Source organism: Chlorocebus sabaeus, chromosome 1, assembly GCF_047675955.1.
Source record: "Chlorocebus sabaeus isolate Y175 chromosome 1, mChlSab1.0.hap1, whole genome shotgun sequence".
Lineage (NCBI taxonomy): Eukaryota > Metazoa > Chordata > Mammalia > Primates > Cercopithecidae > Chlorocebus > Chlorocebus sabaeus.
This window is the reverse complement of record NC_132904.1, coordinates 30864219-30884632: the sequence shown is the minus strand read 5'-3', so window position 1 is coordinate 30884632 and position 20414 is coordinate 30864219. Positions and strand designations below refer to the sequence as shown.

At 43.6% G+C, this 20414-nt stretch overlaps 2 long non-coding RNA genes across 2 annotated transcripts in view; both read right to left on the bottom strand.

Moving 5' to 3' along the window:
- Positions 1-20414, bottom strand: part of LOC140713350 (uncharacterized) — a 60388-nt gene that overhangs the window by 15503 nt on the left and 24471 nt on the right. The window lies entirely within an intron of this gene.
- Positions 813-15333, bottom strand: LOC140713349 (uncharacterized). The gene is made up of 3 exons (XR_012095387.1): positions 15229-15333; positions 2839-2981; positions 813-1225 (listed from the first exon to the last, which is right to left on the bottom strand). It is a non-coding gene; the product is annotated as an uncharacterized lncRNA (long non-coding RNA).

The window sequence follows — 20414 nt, the reverse complement described above, 5'->3', positions numbered from 1 at the left end:
CCTCAGGGCACTCTGTACAGCCCCCCTGAGCAGAGAGGGGTTAAGGGGTGACGAGCTGAGCAACCACCTGGGGCAGAAATGTACAAGTGGGAATAAAAATCATAGGAGGTGTAACAAGATTAGAAAAATTTTATCTCCTAGAACCACTCAGGATAGTACACTATGTGGTTAGAAATAATATGCTGATAAGTCCCTCAAGGTTGGGGGCAATGTGCCCCAAGGGGCATGCCCTCCAAGGGTGTCACCCCTGTTTTACTATAGAGTGGTTGTTTGGTCCAGTGGGGAATGTGAGTTTGGGGCCAGAGTGGAATTGCTCAGACCTTTGGGTGTCAGGCTGAGTGTTGACATCAACAGGCCTCCTTTCTTCATCCTTCCCTCCTGACAGGGTCCCAACATGTGTTATAATATATATGTCTAGCATACACGCTAGAAAGCTCTAGAGGAAGGGAAAGTACCACCAAAAAACTCTGGTGGGTGAGCAGCAGTCCTACCTCCCCAAGTGCTCAGCCCCCTCTGTAATAAAAACTGAATAAGTGGTGGCTCATGCCTGTAATCTCAACACTTTGGAAGACCAAGGTGGAAGGACTGCTTGAGCCCAGGAGTTCAAGACCAGCCTGGGCAATATAACGAGACCTTGTCTGTGCAAAAATTTTAAAAATTAGCCAGATGTGGTGGCACATGCCTGTGCTCCCAGTTACTTGTGCAGCTGAAGGGGAAGGATTGCTTGAGTCTAGGAGGTCGAGTCTGCAGTGAGCCGTGATGGCACCACTTCACTCCAGCCTAGATGACAGAGCGAGACGCTGTTACGAAAAACCCAAAACTGAATAAAGATTTACAGCACATTGATTCGATAAAGTTTCTATTTATTAACCTGTCCAGGTGCTCACATATGCCAGTCTGGATGTGCCCATCAAAGCATCCATCACATAATAGTAACTTACTTGTGGCCCTGCTGGAAAGGCTGTACCATGATAATCATGAGTGGTTAATGCCAAGTGTTAATTCACTTAGTTATCAAAATAATTCCTTCGGGTGAATGCTATTTCACCCCCATTTTATAGTTGAGGAAATGGAGGCATAACAAAGTAAAGTCATTGGCAGGGCTGGATTTCAAACCCAGACAGTGTGGCTCCACCTGGTGCTCCAACCAGCATGACACGCTCCCCCTTAGGATGGGACTGCGTCCTCCTTTCACCTGAAACAGCCTCTGCAGCCGAGCACAGACCTAACACACAGGAAAATTTAATAAATGTTAGTTGAATGAATCTTCAATTAGTAGAAGACTGTTTATTCACTTCTTCAGTAAATATTTATCAAGTGCCATCTATGTGGCCAGCATTATTCTGGGCACTGGCACAAAGTGGTGACAAGACGGCTGCATGCCTGAGTGGCCTCTTGTTCAGCCTGACACATGATGCAGAAACCCCTTCTCCCACATTCCCACCTGATGGCCATCCCACCTCTGGTTCAGGAGATGGAAAGGCCATTGCTGTTAGATTATTTTTTGTTTAAGAGACTGGCCTTCCTTGGCCTTCCACTTGAAGACGTGCAAACTTGTACCACAACCTCATGCCTACAACAGCCTTTTACATCTTGCAAGATAGTTGTAGCTCCTTCAGGTCTTCTTTCTTCTAGGCTGGACTAAGCTTCCTTAGTTCCTTCCTCAGTTGATATTCTGATTACATTTCTGCAGGAGACAGCTTTTATTTACTCACTCACTCATTCATTTAAACTTTACTGACTGGGTGTGGTGGCTCAGCCTGTAGTCCCAGCACTTTGGGAGGCCACGGTAGGCAGATCGCTTGAGCTCAGGAGTTTGAGACCGACCTGGGCAACATGGCAAAAACCCTGTCTCTACTAAAAATACAAAAATTAGCTGGGTGTGGTGGCGTGTGCCTGTAGTCCCAGCTACTCGGGAGGCTGAGGCAGGAGGATCTCTTAAGCCTGGCAGAGGTTGCAGTGAGCCAAGATCGTGCCACTGCATTCCAGCCTGGGCCACAGAGCCAGACCCTCTCTCAAAAAAAAAAAAAAAAAAAAAAAGCTTTACTAATGACTTACTATTAATATGTACCGGGTACTTTGCTAGGCCCTATGAATGCAGAAATGAAGGGCATGGTTTCTTCCCTCAAGAAATGCAGGGTCCACTGGGAGAATGAGGCATTTAGGGAAATAATTTCAACATTTCCTAGGTGACAAGTGTAATACAGATACAGTTATACTGAGTAGAACCACTCAGTGCTACAGTTAGACTTTAAGCCGGCCACACTGGGGTCATTCAGTGTGGCCATGTTTATCTTGCATAGTGGCCACCAGAATAAAAAGAAGAGCTAGGAAATAAACATCTCCACTATCCTGACATGAGTGTTGTCGTTTAAAGGATGCAGTCCAGAACTGTAACTGATTTATTTAGCAGGTGGCTAACTTTAAAAAAAAACCAGTATTAATTTCATGAAATTAATAATTAATTAATAATCAGGCCCATCCTACACTAATGAAATGAGAGATAGATAGATAGATAGATAGATAGATAGATAGACATTTTGCATGTTTCATCCCTGGTAAATATCCTCTTATTTAAATCTAGCAAAGCTCTCATATACAATACCAGGCCTTAGGAATCAAGGTCCAATTTCCAGCTCCATTATTTCAACCTCCAAGACCTACCTCATAGGTCTGTTGAGGGCATTAAAAGAAACAGTGAATGAAATGATCTGGCATGTTGTAAGCCCCATAGTTGGTGCTCAATAAATGCTAGTAATATTCATTGAGATTCTTTAAAATCTGAGTCTGGACACCCAACGTATGAGGCTGCGCGCCAGCTTCATATCAACTGCAAACCTGACAGTGTGTCTTCTAATTTTCAATAATCACTCCACTCCCAACTCCATTCCTCATCCGCATCTGCTTCCCTTCCGTTTCCATCTTTGCTCGGCCCAAGTATCAGGTGCTATCTCAGAAGGTTGTCAAACCAGCATTGCCACCTGGAGGACAGCATGAGAATCTGGGTGAAAGAACAACTCAGCTGTTCTGTGCCGGCACTAACGAGGCCAAGTTCACAGGTTCATCCCCAAAGGGACCAATTAGCTTTACACCAAGAGGCACTCCAGAGTGCAGCCCCAGCCTCTAACCTTGGCCCTCAAGTCACACGTGTGAGGCTGGTTAGAAGTGAATTCATCAGTCCAACCCCATTTTCCATAATTTCTTTAAAACCCAGTCGTAAGGCAGTGTGGAAACAACAAAAATGCACAAGACCTTCTTCTTCCTCTTAAAGAAGCTTCAGCCTGCAACAGTGTTTCCCCAAATGAGTCCTGAGACATTAACAGGAGTTATGAGAATAAGTGGCTCCAGTGTTAAATCAGTTTGGAAAATAATGATCTAATCAAAGTTGAGGGGCTTGTTTAAAAGGGCTTCGCAGAGCTTGCTACATGCTAATGTGCACATGCTAATTTTCCAAGAAGGAAATGCAATGTGCAGAATTTTGCAGATTTGGGCAGCCATAGGCATCAGCACCTTTAAAAAAAAAATAAAAGAATAGTAACTAAACTACTAGCCTAGGATATGGCTACTTTCAATGGAACATCTATTTTAAGAAGCAATTCATCCATGGGAAAGGTTCACAGTCTATTACTAAGTTTAAAAAAGCAGGGAGGGGGAAGCATACTGTAGAACAGTATCACATTTTGAAAAGATAGAAAAAGATGTACATATACTTGGGAGAATAAAAAACAAAAAGACACAAATCAAAATGTTAGCAGCCGCGATCTTTTTGTTGGAGTGGTAGTTGTTTCTCTCTGCTCTGCTTTTCAAGTTTTCTGCCGTAAACACACAGCACATGTCAATTTTAAAATAAAACCACTGGCCTGGCATGGTGGCTCATGCCTGTATTCCCAGCACTTTAGGAGGCTGAGAAGGGCAGATCACCTGAGGTCAGGAGTTTGAGACCAGCCTCACCAAAATGGCAAAACCCTGTTTCTACTAAAAATACAAAAATTAGCCAGGCATGGTGGCATGCACCTGTAATCCCAGCTACTCGGGAGGCTGAGACAGAAGAATCGCTTGAACCCTGGAGGCAGAGGTTGCAGTGAGCCAAGATCATGCCACTGCACTCCGGCCTGGGTGACACAGCAAGACTCCATCTCAAAAAAAATTAAAAATTTAAAAATAAAACCACAAAGCCCTTGTTTTAGGACAGTATACCATCTTCATATGACTATTATTGTAGAATGCAAATGTTTCTTACTTACAATGGGGTTACATCTTGATAAACTAAGTTGAAAATATCCTAAGTCAAAAATGCATTTAAGGCCGGGCACGGTGGCTCAGGCCTTTAATCCCAGCACTTTGTGAGGCTGAGGCGGGCAGATCACGAGGTCAGACAATCGAGACCATCCTGGCTAACATGGTGAAACCCCGTCTCTACTAAAAATACAAAAAAAAATTAGCCAGGCATGGTGGTGGGCACCTGTAGTCCCAGCTACTTGGGAGGCTGAGGCAGGAGAATGGCGTGAACCCGGGAGGTGGAGCTTGCAATGAATCTAGATGGCGCCACTGCACTCCATCCTGGGCAACAGAGCGAGACTCCGTCTCAAAATAAATAAATAAATACGCATTTAGTACACCTAAGCTACTGAACATCATAGCTTAGCCTAGTCTACTCAGACATGCTCAGAACACTTACATCAGCCTACAGTTAAGCAATATCATCTAACACGAAGCCTATTTTATAATAAAGTGTTGACTATCTCATTTCCATTTTAACATTACCAAAAGTGAAAAACAGAATGGTTGCATGGGTACTTGAAGTTTGCATGGGTACTTGAAATATGATTGCTGCTGAACGTGTATCGCTTTCACACCACTGCAAAGCTGGAAAATTCTAAGTGGAACCATCATAAGTCAGGGACCATCTACACTCCTAAAAGCTAACATTTAATGAAGAATAACTAAATGCCCAAATTACGAATTGCCTAGACTATTTAATCTAAATTTCATGTAAATTTTATAAGACAAGGTACCATTTTCTTGCCCCAATTTAAAGATGAAAGGCCAGGCATAGTGACTCACGCCTGTAGTCCTAGCACTTTGGGATGCTCAGGCAGGTGGATCACCTGAGGTGAGGAGTTCAAGATCAGACTGGCCAAGATGGCAAAACCCCATCTCTACCAAAAATACAAAAATTAGCTATGCATGGTGGTGCGCACCTGTAATCCCAGCTACTCGGGAGGCTGAGGCAGGAGAATTGTTTGAACCTGGGAGCCGGAGGTTGCAGTGAGCTGAAACTGCACCACTGCTCTCCAGCCTGGGCAACAGATCAATACTCCATCTAAATAAATAAGTAAATAACTTGAAGAAACAGAGAAATAAAACTGATGGAGCCAGAATTTGGACCCATTACGTCCCTGTGTGCCATCTACCTCCATTCCTCAACACACACACACACACACACACACACACCCACACAAACACACACACAGAGAGAGAGAGAGAGAGAGAGAGAGAGAAACAGATGAGAGATGACACTGTTCCTCCATGGAGAGATACTACACTTGGCCAACAAGGTAGCTTTGCTATCTCATTGGCTACTGGCTGCCATTTATTAAGGGCTCACTGGTGCCTTTTATTTTGCTGGGTGGAGCAATTCAGCTCTTTCCAGCTTCTATGCATATATTCTACTGCCGCCCCTCCTCAATACATCCAAACACCATGGTTGTGCTCTGTTAAGTAGCAGACCTACCTGATCTCACGCTAGTGCATGCACATGTCCTCTCTCTTTCTCTTTCTCTCTCCCCCTCTCCCTCCCTGTGTGCTTCTGTGTCATGTGTACTGTCTATCACTTCTGGGGAAGGGCACAAACGACAAATGAATTTCCTCGCTGATATGAAGTGTGTCTACCTCCCTTAAAAGGCAGAAGTGGCTGTAGTCAGTTTGGTTTAATACACTATTTTTATTTTCCATTACACATACATTATCAAAGTAGGTTATTTTATTAATTCAATTTTACAGATGAGGAAACTGAGGTCAGATAACTTGTCTGAAGCACCAAGGCAGATGGACCTTTGTTTAAACCAGGCCTGTCTGACTTCACATCTTGGTGTCACTAAGATGTAAAGAATAATGAGTTCACTCTGAGCTTCAGGACATGAGAAAGTCCCCTGAAGAAGTGGTTCTTAAAGCATAAAAAGGCTGACTCAATTTCTTCAATGTTAGCAAGGACAAACTGGTTAGAAGAGACCCCAGCTAAAGCAAGCACACAATTCTTCACCCTTCAGGTCAGAAATCTGGTCCCACAAACCAGTTTATAATGATTAACCTGACTGCTTACCTCACTGATAGCCGTGGCCTTCTAAGAGAAAATTCCTCCTTTTTCTCTTCCCCTGCCCCACTCTGGATTCCTCTTTAGGAGCCAGGCCATCATCCACATTTGAAAACTACTTCATTGTGCTTTTTTTTTTTTTTTTTTTTTTTTGTATTTTTGATAGAGACAGGGTTTCACCATATTGCCCAGGCTGGTCTCAAACTCCTGAGCTCAAGCGATCCGCAGGCTTTGGACCCCCAAAGTGCTGGAATTACAGGTGTGAGCCACCACACCCAGCATTGTTGTGCTTAGTCTTAAAAAAAAAAAAAAAAAGCCAGGCTCAGTGGCTCACGCCTGTAATCCCAGCAGTTTGGGAGGCCAAGGCAGGAGGATCACCTAAGGTTGGGAGATCAAGACCAGCCTGGCCAACATGGAGAAACCCTGTCTCTACTAAAAATACAAAAAATTAGCCAGGTGTGGTGGCGCACACCTGTAATCCCAGCTACTCGGGAGGCTGAGGCAGGAGAATCGTTTGAACCCAGGAGGCAGAGGTTACAGTGAGCCGAGATGGTGCCATTGTACTCCAGCCTGGGCAACAAGAGCAAAACTCTGTCTCAAAAAAAAAAAAAAAAAAAAAAAAAAAAATTCTGAGAGATCTTTTTCTTTGCCTCCTTAGGTCTAAGGAAAGGTGGTGACTTGGCCCTTTCCTTGACTGTGTGGCACCTTTTAACCAGACTCCTGCAAAGCTGAATAAACAAGTTTTTTGCCCTTCCACTGCCTTCTAGGTGAGTTTGTAGCTAAATTTTCCCACCAGCCTGGTCTCAAAGGTTGAGCAGGGCTCAGGGCAGAAGGCATAGCAAAACAATCTTAGACAATATGGGTTCTTCATTACGTCTGCAAAATGGCACTAGCACCTTTGACCAACCGTTAATATTGCATGACGCTGACATCCTGTGATGTAGCTGGAGTTTGAGAAATGGAGCTGAGGGTTGATTCTGGTCCAAAAAATAAATCTTTTCTATTGCCATGGAGCAGTTACAGTTGCACAACTGAAATACCAGCCCTTTGGAAAAGCTATCAAACCCACTCATGCAGTTGGGTAATATCATCATCCGAAGCATTTCTTAGATGCCTGGTGTTGGAAGCACAGGACAGAGTAAGTTAAGCGGATACAATCTATTATGTGAGACATTTCTAAGACAGGATGTAAGTTTCTGGTGCAAGCAGTGAGACTGGTTGAGACAGAGGCCAGCGTGGTATCTTATAATAATAACCAACATTTATTGGACCTCTTCCCTTTGTCAGGTCTGAGCTATATGTCTCACATACACTGTCTCACATACACTGTCTCACATAATCCTCAGAGCAACCCATGAGGGAGGGGCTATTACTACCCCCGTTTTACAGATAAAGAAACACAGACTGCTAGATGTTGAGTAACTGGCCCAAGACAATAGAGCTAGTAAATGGTGGAGTATAACTCAAGTCCCAATCCCTCTTCCACCACAGTCCGCACGCTTGATCACTGCACCCTACCTGTATGATCCATGCAGAGTAGCTCCAGCATGAATTTTAGAGTTGGATAGCCCTAGATTCAAATTCTGGTTGCATTACTCAATTGGATCAGGTATACAACCTCTGTAAACTTTAGTCACCCCATCTGCAAAAATTAGTGGTGACACTAATACCTAGCTTTCAGGGAAGTAAAGAAAGAAATATTTGTGTAACTGTATTGCATCCAAAGGCCCACATGGATGGGTCCCAGAACCCAAATCCTTCTTTCAACGCACAGCAGGAGGAAAAAGACTCCAATGTCAATCGTTGTTGTTTTGTTTCATTTCTAAAACCTCTAGCCCATGGGCTGGGCATAGTGGCTCACCCCTGTAATCCTAGCATTTTGGGAGGCTGAGGTAGGAGGATCTTGAGGCCAGGAGTTCAAGACCAGCCTGGGCAACACAGCAAGACCCTGTCTCTACTTTTTTTTTAATTAAAAAAAATTTTTAATTTTTTTTTTTTTTTGAGATGGAGTCTCAGTCTGTTGCCCAGACTGGAATGCAGTGGCGCAATATTGACTCACTGCAACCTCCAGCTTCCAGGTTCAAGCAATTCTTCTGCCTCAACCTCCCAAGTACTGGAATTACATGTGCCCGCCACCATGACTGGCTAATTTTTGCATTTTTGGTAGATACGGGGTTTCACCATGTTGGCCAAGCTGGTCTCAAACTCCTGACCTCAGGCGATCTGCCTGCTTTGGCCTCCCAGACTGCTGGGATTACAGGCATGAGTCACCACACCTGGCCAAAAATTATTTTTAAAAAAAGAACAAACAAACAAAACCCTCTAGCCCATGGTAGGCATCCAGTAAGTTGTAGCTATTATAACTATTTTTTTTACAAGTTATATCTTTAAATAACTAGCCAATTCATCTAATTGAAATGCTATTTCGATCATCCTACTTTTCCCCCACCACTACTTTTCTTAGAACCTCTAAACTGTTTCTACTAATTTGCACTAAAACAGAACAGGATGAGTAGCAGAAGCTCCATCGTAGCAACACCAAGCTATGTTCCCTCAAAATTTTAGATTGGGCTGGGGACGGTGGCTCATGCTTGTAATCCCAGCACTTCAGGAGGCTGAGGTGGGAGGATTGCTTGAGCCCAGGAGTTCAAGACCAATCTGGGCAGCATAGTGAGATTCTGTCTCTGTAAAATAAAAAATAAAACAAAATTTTAGACTAATCTGTACCAATTTGGAAATCTGAATAAAGGAACCCCTCAAAGCTCTCCAGGCAAAGAAGTTTTATTTATAAAACCTCTAGCCCATGGGCTAGATGCAGTGGCTCTCACCTGTAAGAAAGCTTGGTCCAAAGAGGTGAGACCCACCCACCAGCTTGGTTTAAGTACAGATACAACTTCAGGGTTGGAGAGGAGAGATAGGTATTTGACACATAGATTTTGTGTGGGCCCAGCACTTGAGAATTTGTGTCTAATTTGAGACAGCAATCTGTACTTCTTCCTTGATCCAAGACTTTTCCTGCATGCATAAATATGACCAGCAGTTTCCTTCTGTTACGAAAGCTGAGGGTGGTCTAGCTAGGGACCCACAAGACCAATGCTATCAGGAGAGAAGCACCTGGATCTGCAGCACACACTCTGCCCTCCCTCCTGTTAGGATGGGGAAAAAAGCAACCAGGTCCTGTGCCCAGGACCCCATCTGTCATCACTTTCTCAAGGATTTTATTTCTACAGGTTATCTTTTTATCTCCTGCAGGGTTCAAGTCCTCCTCCTCCTCTGTATCATTGCTATCTGTATACAAACATCTCTTAAAAGTTATCTAGGACCAGGCATGATGGCTGACCTCTATAATCCCAGCACTTTGGGAGGCCAAGGTGGGAGGATCACTTGAGCTCTGGAATTCAAGACCAGCCTGGGCAACATGACAAAAGCCCATCTCTACCAAAAATACAAAATACTAGCCGGGCATGGTAGCAGGAACCTGTGGTCCCAGCTTCTTGGGAAGCTGAGGTGGGAGGATGATTTGAGCCTGGGAGGCAGAGGTTGCAGTTAACTGTGATCACACAACTATACTCTAGCCTGGGTGACAGAGAGAGATCTTGTTTAAAAAAAAAAGAAAAAAAGAAAAAAATTATCTGAACCATCTATCTGTTCCCTACACTGCTCCTTTGCACAAAAAAGCTCTGAAAGAGTTGCTTATATCTCACCTCCCATCCTTTTCCTTTTCTCAGCCTACTCAGATGAGGCTTCTGTGCCCCAGCTACCCGCTATTCCACTAAAACAGCTCTAATCAAGGTGCCAAAGGCCACGCCTCTGTCTTCATCTTAATTCCCTTACTAGTAGCCCCTTGCTTGATCTTCTTCTTCCTGAAATGTATTCCTCCTGAGGGCTCCATGAACTCCTGCTTGCTTGGCCTTTTCCTACCTTACTTTATACCTCCTTCATCTGCTGGTTGTCTCCTCCTCATTCACCACCAGCCCTCTAAATGTCGGAGTGCTCCAGTCTCCATCCTCAAAACTCTTCTCTTTCTTTTTTTTAAATGTATTTATTTTTATTTTTTGAGACGGAGTGTCTTACTCTGTCACCCAGGCTGGAATGCAGTGGTGCAATCTCAGCTCACTTCAATCTCTGCCTCCCAGGTTCAAGTGATTCTCCCGCCTCAGCCTCCCAAGTACCTGAGACTACAGGCATGTGCCACCATGCCTGGTCAATTTTTGTAGTTTTTTCATTTTTATTTTACTTTAAGTTCTGGGACACATGTGCAGAACATGCAGGTTTGTTACATAGGTATACAGGTGCCATGGTGGTTTGCTGCACCCATCAACCCATCATCTTGGTTTTAAGCCCTGCAGCATTAGGTATTTCTCCTAGTGCTCTCCCTCCCCTTGCCCCCAACCCCTGACAGGCCCTGGTGTGTGTTGTTTCCCTCCCTGTGTCCATGTGTTCTCATTGCTCAACTCCCACTTTTTTTTTTTTTTTTTGAGACGGAGTTTCGCTCTTTTTGCCCAGGCTGGAGTGCAGTGGCGCAATCTCGACTCACCGCAACCTCCGCCTCCCAGGTTCAAGCGATTCTCCTGCCTCAGGCTCCCGAGTAGCTGGGATTACAGGCATGCGCCACCATGCCTGGCTAATTTTGTATTTTTAGTAGAGACGGGGTTTCTCCATGTTGGTCAGGCTGGTCTTGAACTCCTGACCTCAGGTGATCCACCCGCCTCTGCCTCCCAAAGTGCTGGGATTACAGGCGTGAGCCATTGCACCCCGCCTTAACTCCCACTTATGAGTGAGAACATGTGGTGTTTGGTTTTCTGTTCCTGTGTTAGTTTGCTGAGAATGATGGCTTCCAGTTTCATCTATGTCCCTGAAAAGGACATGAACTCATTCTTTTTTATGGCTGCAAAAAAATTACAAAAGTATTTTTGTATTTTTAATAGAGATGGGGTTTCACCACGTTGGCCAGGCTGGTCTCAAACTCCTGAGCTCAAGGGATCCGTCCGCCTCAGCCTCCCAAAGTGCTGGGATTACAGGTATGAGCCACCTCAAAGCTCTTCTCTATGGGTGCTACTCGAAAGTTTCACCTAACCTCGATGCCTGCTTTAAACACCTTTCACAGATGCCTTGCGAACACCAGTGCCTCTCAAACACTTCTCTGTAGTCCAGAACTCATCCCTGAACCCAAACACAGATACTACTACCACTGTCCACTTCACATCTGCACTTAGAAGGATGCCTAGCATGTGCTTCAAACTCAACAGTGTCAAAATAAAGCTATGGTCTTTCCCCCAAATCCACTCCCCTTCAATCCTGTGCCACCCAACTAAATGGCACCACTGCCCACACATTTGCCCAGGCCCCAAACCCGAGAGTCCCCTTATTTTTCTTCCCCTTGTGTTCCAATTCCAATGCGTCAGTAAACCCTATCAGATCACTCTCCATAAGAGATCTTGAATCCAACTTCCTTCTGTGACAACTGCTCCCATCTTATCCCAAACAACCACCATTTCTTGCCTGAACTGTTTCAACTACCTCCTAACTAGTCTCATGACCATAACTCTTGTCTTAACTATAATACATCCTCCACACAGCAGCCACCGTGATCTTTCCAAGGTGTAACTGGGATCATGCCAAGCCCGCTTCCCTATTTAAAACCTCCGGTAGCTTCTCATTATGTTGATAAACCCAGCCTCTTTGTCGTGGCTTACAAAATCCTAAGTGATATGGTCCCGCCTACCTTTCCAGTCATTTCCTTCTTCCTCTTTGTTCACTACACTCCAGCTACAACAGCTGCCTTCTGTCATTCCTGGCTAAGGGCCTCTACCCTTGCTGTTCTTCCTGCCTAGAATACCACCTTGACTAAAACAGCCTCCCTAGCAACTCTCCACTTGTTATCCTATGCTATCTTTCTTTATAGGACTCAGCAGCGTGTGAAATTAACTTATGTACTCACCTAGTCTCATTGGCATGTAAACTCCTGGGATCGAGAATAATAGCTGGAGAGCAGAGGCACACACTGTGGCTTGCACACATCTCCCTGGATTCAACCACTGCTCTACACGTCGGATTTAAGCACAGCTTCTGCCTCCCCTGACTTGGTGACCCATGTGGATTGCACTGTCTGGTTTTTGACGCCCGCTCCCCATTTGACTCTTGGCTCAGCAGGTTCCCTGTATTTCAGCAGTGCTCAAAGCCTTGCTTGACAGACACTTCCTCTGCCATCTTGGACCCCAGACCTATTTCTCTATGAAGAGAGTTCTGTCTGAGGTCAGTTAGCCCACAGGGTGCAACAGTCTAAACTGGCCCTCTAAACTATAAGAAGGCTTCACCTGAGGCCAGGCACAGTGGCCCACACCTGTAATCCCAGGACTTTGGGAGGCCCAGGAGGGCAGATCACTTAAGGTCACGAGTTCAAGACCAGCCTGGCCAACATGGCCAAACCCCGTCACTACTACAAATAAAAAAATTAGCCAGGCGTGGTGGCACCTAGCTCCTCAGGAGGCTGAGGTGGGATAATCGCTGTAACCTGGGAGGTGGAGGTTGCAGTGAGCCAAGATCACGCCACTGCACTCCAACCTGGGTGACAGAGTGAGACTCCGTCTCAATAAAAAAGAAAAAAAAAAAAAAGAAAAGAAAAATAAGAAAAAAAAAAAAGAAGTATTCACCTGAATAGGCCCACTTCGACCACTGGGTCTTGAAGCAACTAAAGCAAAAAAGAAACTCAAACCACTCCAAGGGAAATGAGATTATTTCTTTCTTTTTAAATTTTTTTTTTACGACAGAGTCTTGCTCTGTTGTCCAGGCTAGAATGCATTGGCATGATCACAGCTCACTGCAGCCTTGACCTCCTGGGCTGAAGCAATCCTCCCACTTCAGCCTCCCCAGTAACTGGGACCATAGGCGCATGTCACCACACCTGGCTAATTTTTTTTGTTTTTTAGGGATGGGGGTCTCTCACTATGTTGCCCATGCAGAAGGTTCCTTTTTTGTGATTTTCCGCATGCTAAGCAGCCAAAATCACTAGGCTATCCATAAAACTGGACTGTCAGGATGTGGCTGAAGCTCACGTGACCAGAGAAATTGTCTGGCCCTGGAACAATGCATCCATCTCATCCCAATGGTGGCCGACTGGAATAGTCTGTCAAGCATGATATTACACAATGGTCTGAAGCCCTATTCCCTACTTCACAAACACAGCACCAGTAATAATGAATACGATGAATGAATACGATGTGCTGAGCCTATTACTCAATACTAAGTGTCGAGTGCTTTACGTTTATCATCTTGCTTAATTCTCACAACAAAATCAAGGTAGGTTATTATTCTTATTTAACAGATGAGAAAACCAAGGCTCAGAGACAGGTGAAAGAATTTGCCCCAGGTCATATAACAAATGAGTAGGAGAGCCTGCATTTCTGACTCCAAAGCCTATGCTCACAACCCTTACCCTCTAAATAGTTGATTATGAGTGCATTCACACACCCCCACACACCAAATTATATACTCCTTAAGAGCTGGGAGTTTGTTTTTGTTCCATAAAATCCTTAAGAACTAGGAATCTTTTTTTGCTCATCATCACAAAGCACAGAGACTGATGCTGAGTGGATATTAGCACATTTTGATGAATGAATTCCTAGTACTATTGCATTTGTACTTTTTTTTTTTTTGAGACAGAGTCTCGCTCTGTTGCCCAGGCTGGAGTGCAGTGGCATGATCTCAACTCACTGCAACCTCTGCTTCCCAGGTTCAAGCAATTCTCCTGCTTCAGCCTCCCAATAGCTGGGATTACAGGTGCCCGCCACTACGCCCAGACTAACTTTTGTATTTTTAGTAGAGACGGGGTTTTACCATGTTGGCCAGGCTCATCGTGGGCTTCTGACCTCAAGTGATCCGCCAGCCTCAGCTTTCCAAAGTGCTGGGATTACAGGCGTGAGCCACTGTGCCCAGCTGCAATTGTACTATTAATTAACTTTTTTATTTATTTATTTTTTAGAGACGAGGTCTTGCTCTGTCACCCAGGCTAGAGTGCAGTGGCACCATCATAGCTCACTGCAGTCTCGAACTCCTGGCCTCAAGAGATCCTCCCACCTCAGCCTCCTGTGTAGCTGCTATTGCATCAGTGTTATGATGTATACATAGTATTATTAATAGATCAATATAAATATCCATTGCCATAACACCACTGTTGGCTTTCCTATTCCCTGCTGTTGATCATTTGGGCTATTTCTATAGTGTGTGTGTGTGTGTGTGTGTGTGTGTGTTTTGTTTTGTTTTTAAGACGGAGTCTTGTTCTGTCACCCAGGCTGGAGTGCAGTGGTGTGATCTCAGCTCACTGCAACCTCCGCCTCCCGGGTCCAAGTGATTCTCCTGTCTCAACCTCCTGAGTAGCTGGGATTACAGGTGCACACCACCATGCCTGGTTAACTTTTGTATTTTTAGTAGAAACAGGATTTCACCATGTTAGTCAGGCTGGTCTCAAACTCCTGACTTTGTGATCTGCCCACCACAGCCTCCCAAAGTGCTGGGATTATAGGCGTGAGCCATCACACCTGGCTTAATTTTTAGTTTTAATGTACAGTACAGTAATTTGCTCTTACTGGAACATGGAATGGGAAAGAAAAGTGGAAGATGAACCTAATGAAAGAAAAATAACATGCTGCATCGTTCATGAGACTATTCAGGTGAATCCAATTAAATGATATGCTAATTATACAATGGAGAAACAATTATGGAATTACAATAATAAAATTACTAGCCTTTTCTAGTAAATGTAAGTACCACAATTTTCACTAGAAAAGCACATTTAATATAGTGTGTGAAATACACAGTACTCCCACCCCCAACCTAGGTTAGATTCAAAAAATTTTCAAAAGTGAGTATAAGAATACAAATGAGATTCTAGCTTGGCCAGGCATGGCAGTTCATACCTGTAATCCTGGCATTTTGGGATTACACTTTGGAAGGCCAAGGCAGGAGGATCACTTGAGTCCAGAAGTTCGAGACCTGCCTGGGCAACACACAGTGAGACCCTGTCTCTGAAAAAAAAAAAAAAAAAATTAAAAACAAATAAACAAAAAGCAAATGGAAGAGTATCCGAATTCTATAATTTAGTGGGAAAAAAATGTGGCTATCTTTTAGCAAAATGAATTTGGTTAATAATGTACCAGAAGTGTGTGTGTATATATCACTCTAGGACTGTGGTTTCTAGTTTAAATTTTTGAATTTGCTCTCCCAAGTTCTTTTATTGAATAACTCTCAGGTACCCTCTGGTGGATGAGATGAAGAATACTTTGGTACCAGATGTGCCGTCTGTCACCTATTCATGTATTATGTGCCTAAAAGTAATCATAACCCACATTGTTAGGTTTACATATATAAAAGATACAGGAATAATGATTATTTTTAAAGAAGTGCTTTAGATATTTATAGTCATAGCTAATGGCGAGGATTTACATTTATTTTCTGAGGTGGGATCCCCCTATGTTGCCCAGGCTGGAGTGCAGTGGCTATTCATAAGGGTGATCATAGCTCACAATAGCCTTGGACTCCTGGGCTCCTGCATCAGCCTCCTGAGTAGCTGGGACTGTAGGTGTGCATCGCCATGGCTGGCTAGAGTTTACTTTTATATTTATTAAATATATTTATTATCTATTCTATTATTATTAGATTGTTAAAATTAATTGACAAGCCAAAATATATTAGATAATTAATAATTAATTATTAGATAATAGTATTAATACATTATATTTTTGACTTGTCAATTTATTTTAAATAACTGCTACTGGAAATTTCCCTCTTACTACTATCTTTGGAGTAAAAAATTAATATGACGGTTTTAGTCACCTTAAATAGTCATTAAACATCTTTTCAAAGGACCCATAGGTAGGTTAAAGAAAAATATTAACTTTCACTCAAATGTAAATAATTTAAAAGACTACATAACCTAACTATAATTTCTGCTTTAAGAAAACCTAAAAATGGCAAACAAAAAGTCCACATTTTCCCAAATGGGTGCTGTGAGAAACTAGTTCCCTGATGTGCTGGAGGGGGAGTAAGAGAAGGGTACTCTCTTAGTTGAGAGACATTTCAGAAGATTAATTTCCTCCCTTTGTTTTGTTTCCACACTCAGATTGTAAGTTTCTGACAATTTGCTTTTCGTGCTACTTGCTCATGGGAAGAGCATGTCCTGGGCCACGCAACACAAATTTTCCAGTTTGATTCACAGCTCAAGTTAGCCTTGTGAAGTTAAATGTCAGCATTCATGGTCAGGCATGGTGGCTCACACCTGTAATTCTAGCACTTTGGGAGACCGAGGCAGGAGGACCACTTGAGGTCAGGAGTTCGAGACCAGCCTGGCCAACATGGCGAAACTCTGTCTCTACCAAAAATTCAAAAATTAGCCAGGCATGGTGGCACATGCCTGTAGTCCCAGCTACTCGGGAGGCTGAGGCACAAGAATCACTTGAACACAGTAGGTAGAGGTTGCAGTGAGCCAAGATGGCACCACTGCACTCCAGCCTGGGCGACAGAGCGAGACCATGCCTCAAAAAATAAACAAAAAATAAATGTCAGCATTTATATTTATATAAAAACATATATGCATGTGTTCTTGTATACATATAGTGATTTAGCTGAGTCGTTAATTTAGTCATAGCAAATACGCTTAACACTTAACAGACTTTTTTCTTCTTTAAGTGGAAGGGCCATAGTGGCGGACTTTCACCTTCAAAGCTATACTTTCTCTAATATTTGAAATTTTTACAATAGCGTGTTTAATGTATATAACCAAAATATATACATAAATTTAAGTCATCATTTTGACTTGTAGAATTTGAAAGGTAAAAAATATTTTCCCAAAAATGTTCCCAAATGCACCTCTCAAGCTTCCACATGCCCAGACTAGCAGAAAATCCAGTTTGCCTAAGCACAGCCCACCTACCTCCTTTTCTGCAAAATTCCCCTGCCTCTGCTTGTATTCAAAGGAAAAACCCTGTCTGGATGCTCTTGCCAAGTCCCTAGAACTGAAGCTTAGAGCGCCCCCTTGAGGCTTGAGGGACATACACACCGCTGCCCAACTCTGATTCTTTAATATGCAACCCACAAAGGTGACTTGGTGTAAGAGACCCTCTTGTCAATGCTGCTGCTGTTACTCCTCCCAGTGACCTTAGAGTTCTTTATAGAAATAGTTTCTCTCACTGAAAAATATAAAAGTCATCTTCACCAGACTCTAAACTTTTCTGTTTTTTTTTTTTTTTTTTTTCAAGACAAGCTCTCACTCCGTCACCCAGGCTGTAGTGCCATGGCACAATCTCAGCTCACTATAACCTCCGCCTCCAGGGCTCAAGGGATCCTCTCACTTCAGCCTCCCCGCCCCGAGTAGCTGGCACTACAGACATGCGCCACCAAGTCCGGCTAGTTTTTTTTTTTTTTTTTTTTGAATAGAGACAGGGTTTAACCGTGTCACTCAGGCTGGTCTTGAACTCTTAGACTCAAGCAATCCACCTGCCTCAGCCTCCCAAAGTGCTGGGATTACAAGCGTGAGCCACCATGCCCGGCCTTATGTATTATTTGTTTAAACTTCACAACATACCTCTATGATAGGTGCTATTCTTCCCATTTTATAGATAAGAAGACTGAGATTTGGAGAATGTAAATAAAGGGGTTTAAGGAGACATTGCATGAAAGCTCAACTTCTTGGATAAATAGGACACGAAACCCATATGGAGGTGATTCTGTCAAAAGCATCTACTCAAGGGGTCTTCAGTCTACACTTAGGATGGGCTAAGCCCAGGTTTTCCACACTAGGATGTGTGAACTTCCTGGAATAAGCAGAATCCCGTAGGTACTGATACTACAGGTAAACACAGTGCATCATCTAGGAGTATGTATTAGTCCATTTTCATCTTGCTATAAAGACATATCCAAGACTGGGTAATTTATAAAGAAAAGAGGTTTAATTGACTTACAATTCTGTAGGATGGGGAGGCCTCAGGAAACTTACAATCATGGCAGAAGGCGAAGGGGAAGCAAGGCACGTCTTACATGGCAGCAAGTGAGAAAGAGAAGACAGGGGAAACTGCCAAACACTTTTACAGCTTCAGATCTCGTGAAAACTCACACATACCGTCACAAGAACATCTTGGGAGAAACCGCCCCCATGATCCAATCACCTCCCACCAGGTCCCTGCCTTGACATACGGGGATTACAGTTCGAGATGAGATTTGGGAGGGGACACAGAGCCAAACCATATCAGTTTTCCTTCAAGGTTTTTTGGGGGAAATGTTATTTTGTAGTAAGACCAATGGCTATATTAAGGAGTATAAATAAAACATTGTAAAATATTTTGAGATGAAAAAGCAAAAAGATAAAACTAAAGCCATCCCGTTGGTGAAAGGTTGCATTACAAAATCCTTTAGGACAATGCTTCTCATGCTTTCACGTGCAGATGTCTCCCCTGTGGGCAGGGCCAGCTCCACGGATGTGAGGCCTGTGGAGTCACACCTACACTTGCAGATCCTGATTCAGGATGGCTGGGCTAAGGCTGCGACTTTGCAGTTCTAATGAGTCCTACGTAATATCTGTTGTTGGTCCAAAGACCACATGTTGAGTGGCAAGACCCAGCCTTTCTCTCTATTCCTCTATTTGTAAGACTTAACTAGGAAAGTTTAAGAAGCAGTAGAGAAAGAGGGCAGTGAATCACAGCAGTCAAAATCATATAGTGAAAAGCATGGGTCTTTACTGCCACTTACTCTGTAAAATACCACAGATTGCTTTTCTCCTGCCTGATGGCTCAGTTTCCTCATCTGCAAAATGAGAGTAGCAGTCACCTCACAGAATAGCTGTGGCGGTTAAATGTGTGTAAAGCATCTCACATTCACAGTGTTCAGTAAAGACAGCTACTTTCAGGATTTAAATGGTAGCTAAACATAAGATCATAGTAGAAAAGAAAACATTCAGGATGCTTCTTTCTTTATGTTAATCACACTTCCTATTTTCCAGTCTCTCCTCCTTGCACCTAGGAAAAAATACTCTTGGAGACAGCAATTCTGTAAAAGAAATATCATAGGACCTGCTTATTTTTTTTTTTTCTTTTTCTTGAGACAGAGTCTTGCTCTGTTGCCCAGGCTGTAGTGCAATCTTGGCTCACCACAACCTCTGCCTCAAGGTTTCAAGCGATTCTCCTGTCTCAGCCTCCGAAGTAACTGGAATTACAAGTGCAGGCCACCATACCCAGGTGATTTTCTTATTTTTTTAGTAGAGGCAGGATTTCACCATGTTGGTCTCGAACTCCTGACCTCAACTGATCCACCTGCCTCAGCCTCCCGAAGTGCTGGGATTACAGGCATAAGCAGCCAGGCCCTGCTTATTCCTCATGCAAAACTATTTTGTTGATTTCATGGGAAATATTATTAGTAGCAAGAGCTACAAATACAAGATTAGTTTACTAGGGTTGTCATAACAAAGTAGTACAGACTAGGTGGTTTAAACAACAAAAATCTGTTTCCTTGCAGTTCTAGAGGCTAGATGGTCAAACTCAAGTCATTGGCAGGTTTGGTTTCATGCTAAGACCTATTTCCTTGGCTCGTAAATGGTTATTTTCTTAGTTCAAGCTGCTACAACAAATTACCATAACTGGTTGGCATGAACAACAAACATTTATTTCTCACAATTCTGGAGGCTGGCAAGTCCAAGATCATGACACTACCAAACCCAGTGTCTGGTGAGGACCTGCTTCCTGGTTTACAGGTGGTCATCTTCTCATTATATCTTCACATGGCAGAAAGCAGACAGAGAGGAAGCTAGCTCTCTCTTCTCATAGGAGCACCAGTCCCAGCATGAGAGCTCCACGCTCTCATGCAACCCATCCTCGGAGCCCCGTACCCTCATCTGCGGCAGATTCCACTCTAGCAACTGTGGTTGCTACAGAAGCAGAGAACCGGGGCCTGGATTTGACCACTGCCCAACACGCCACGGCCAGTTTCTGCAGCACTCAGGCCCTTCGCTGCAGTCAACCCACTGAAATAGGTCCAAACCAGCCTTAGCTTCACCTCGGGCTTCACCTAGGGCTCTTGAGCCCTAGGACAACAAAAGGCAAGGAGGTTGGAACCCCAC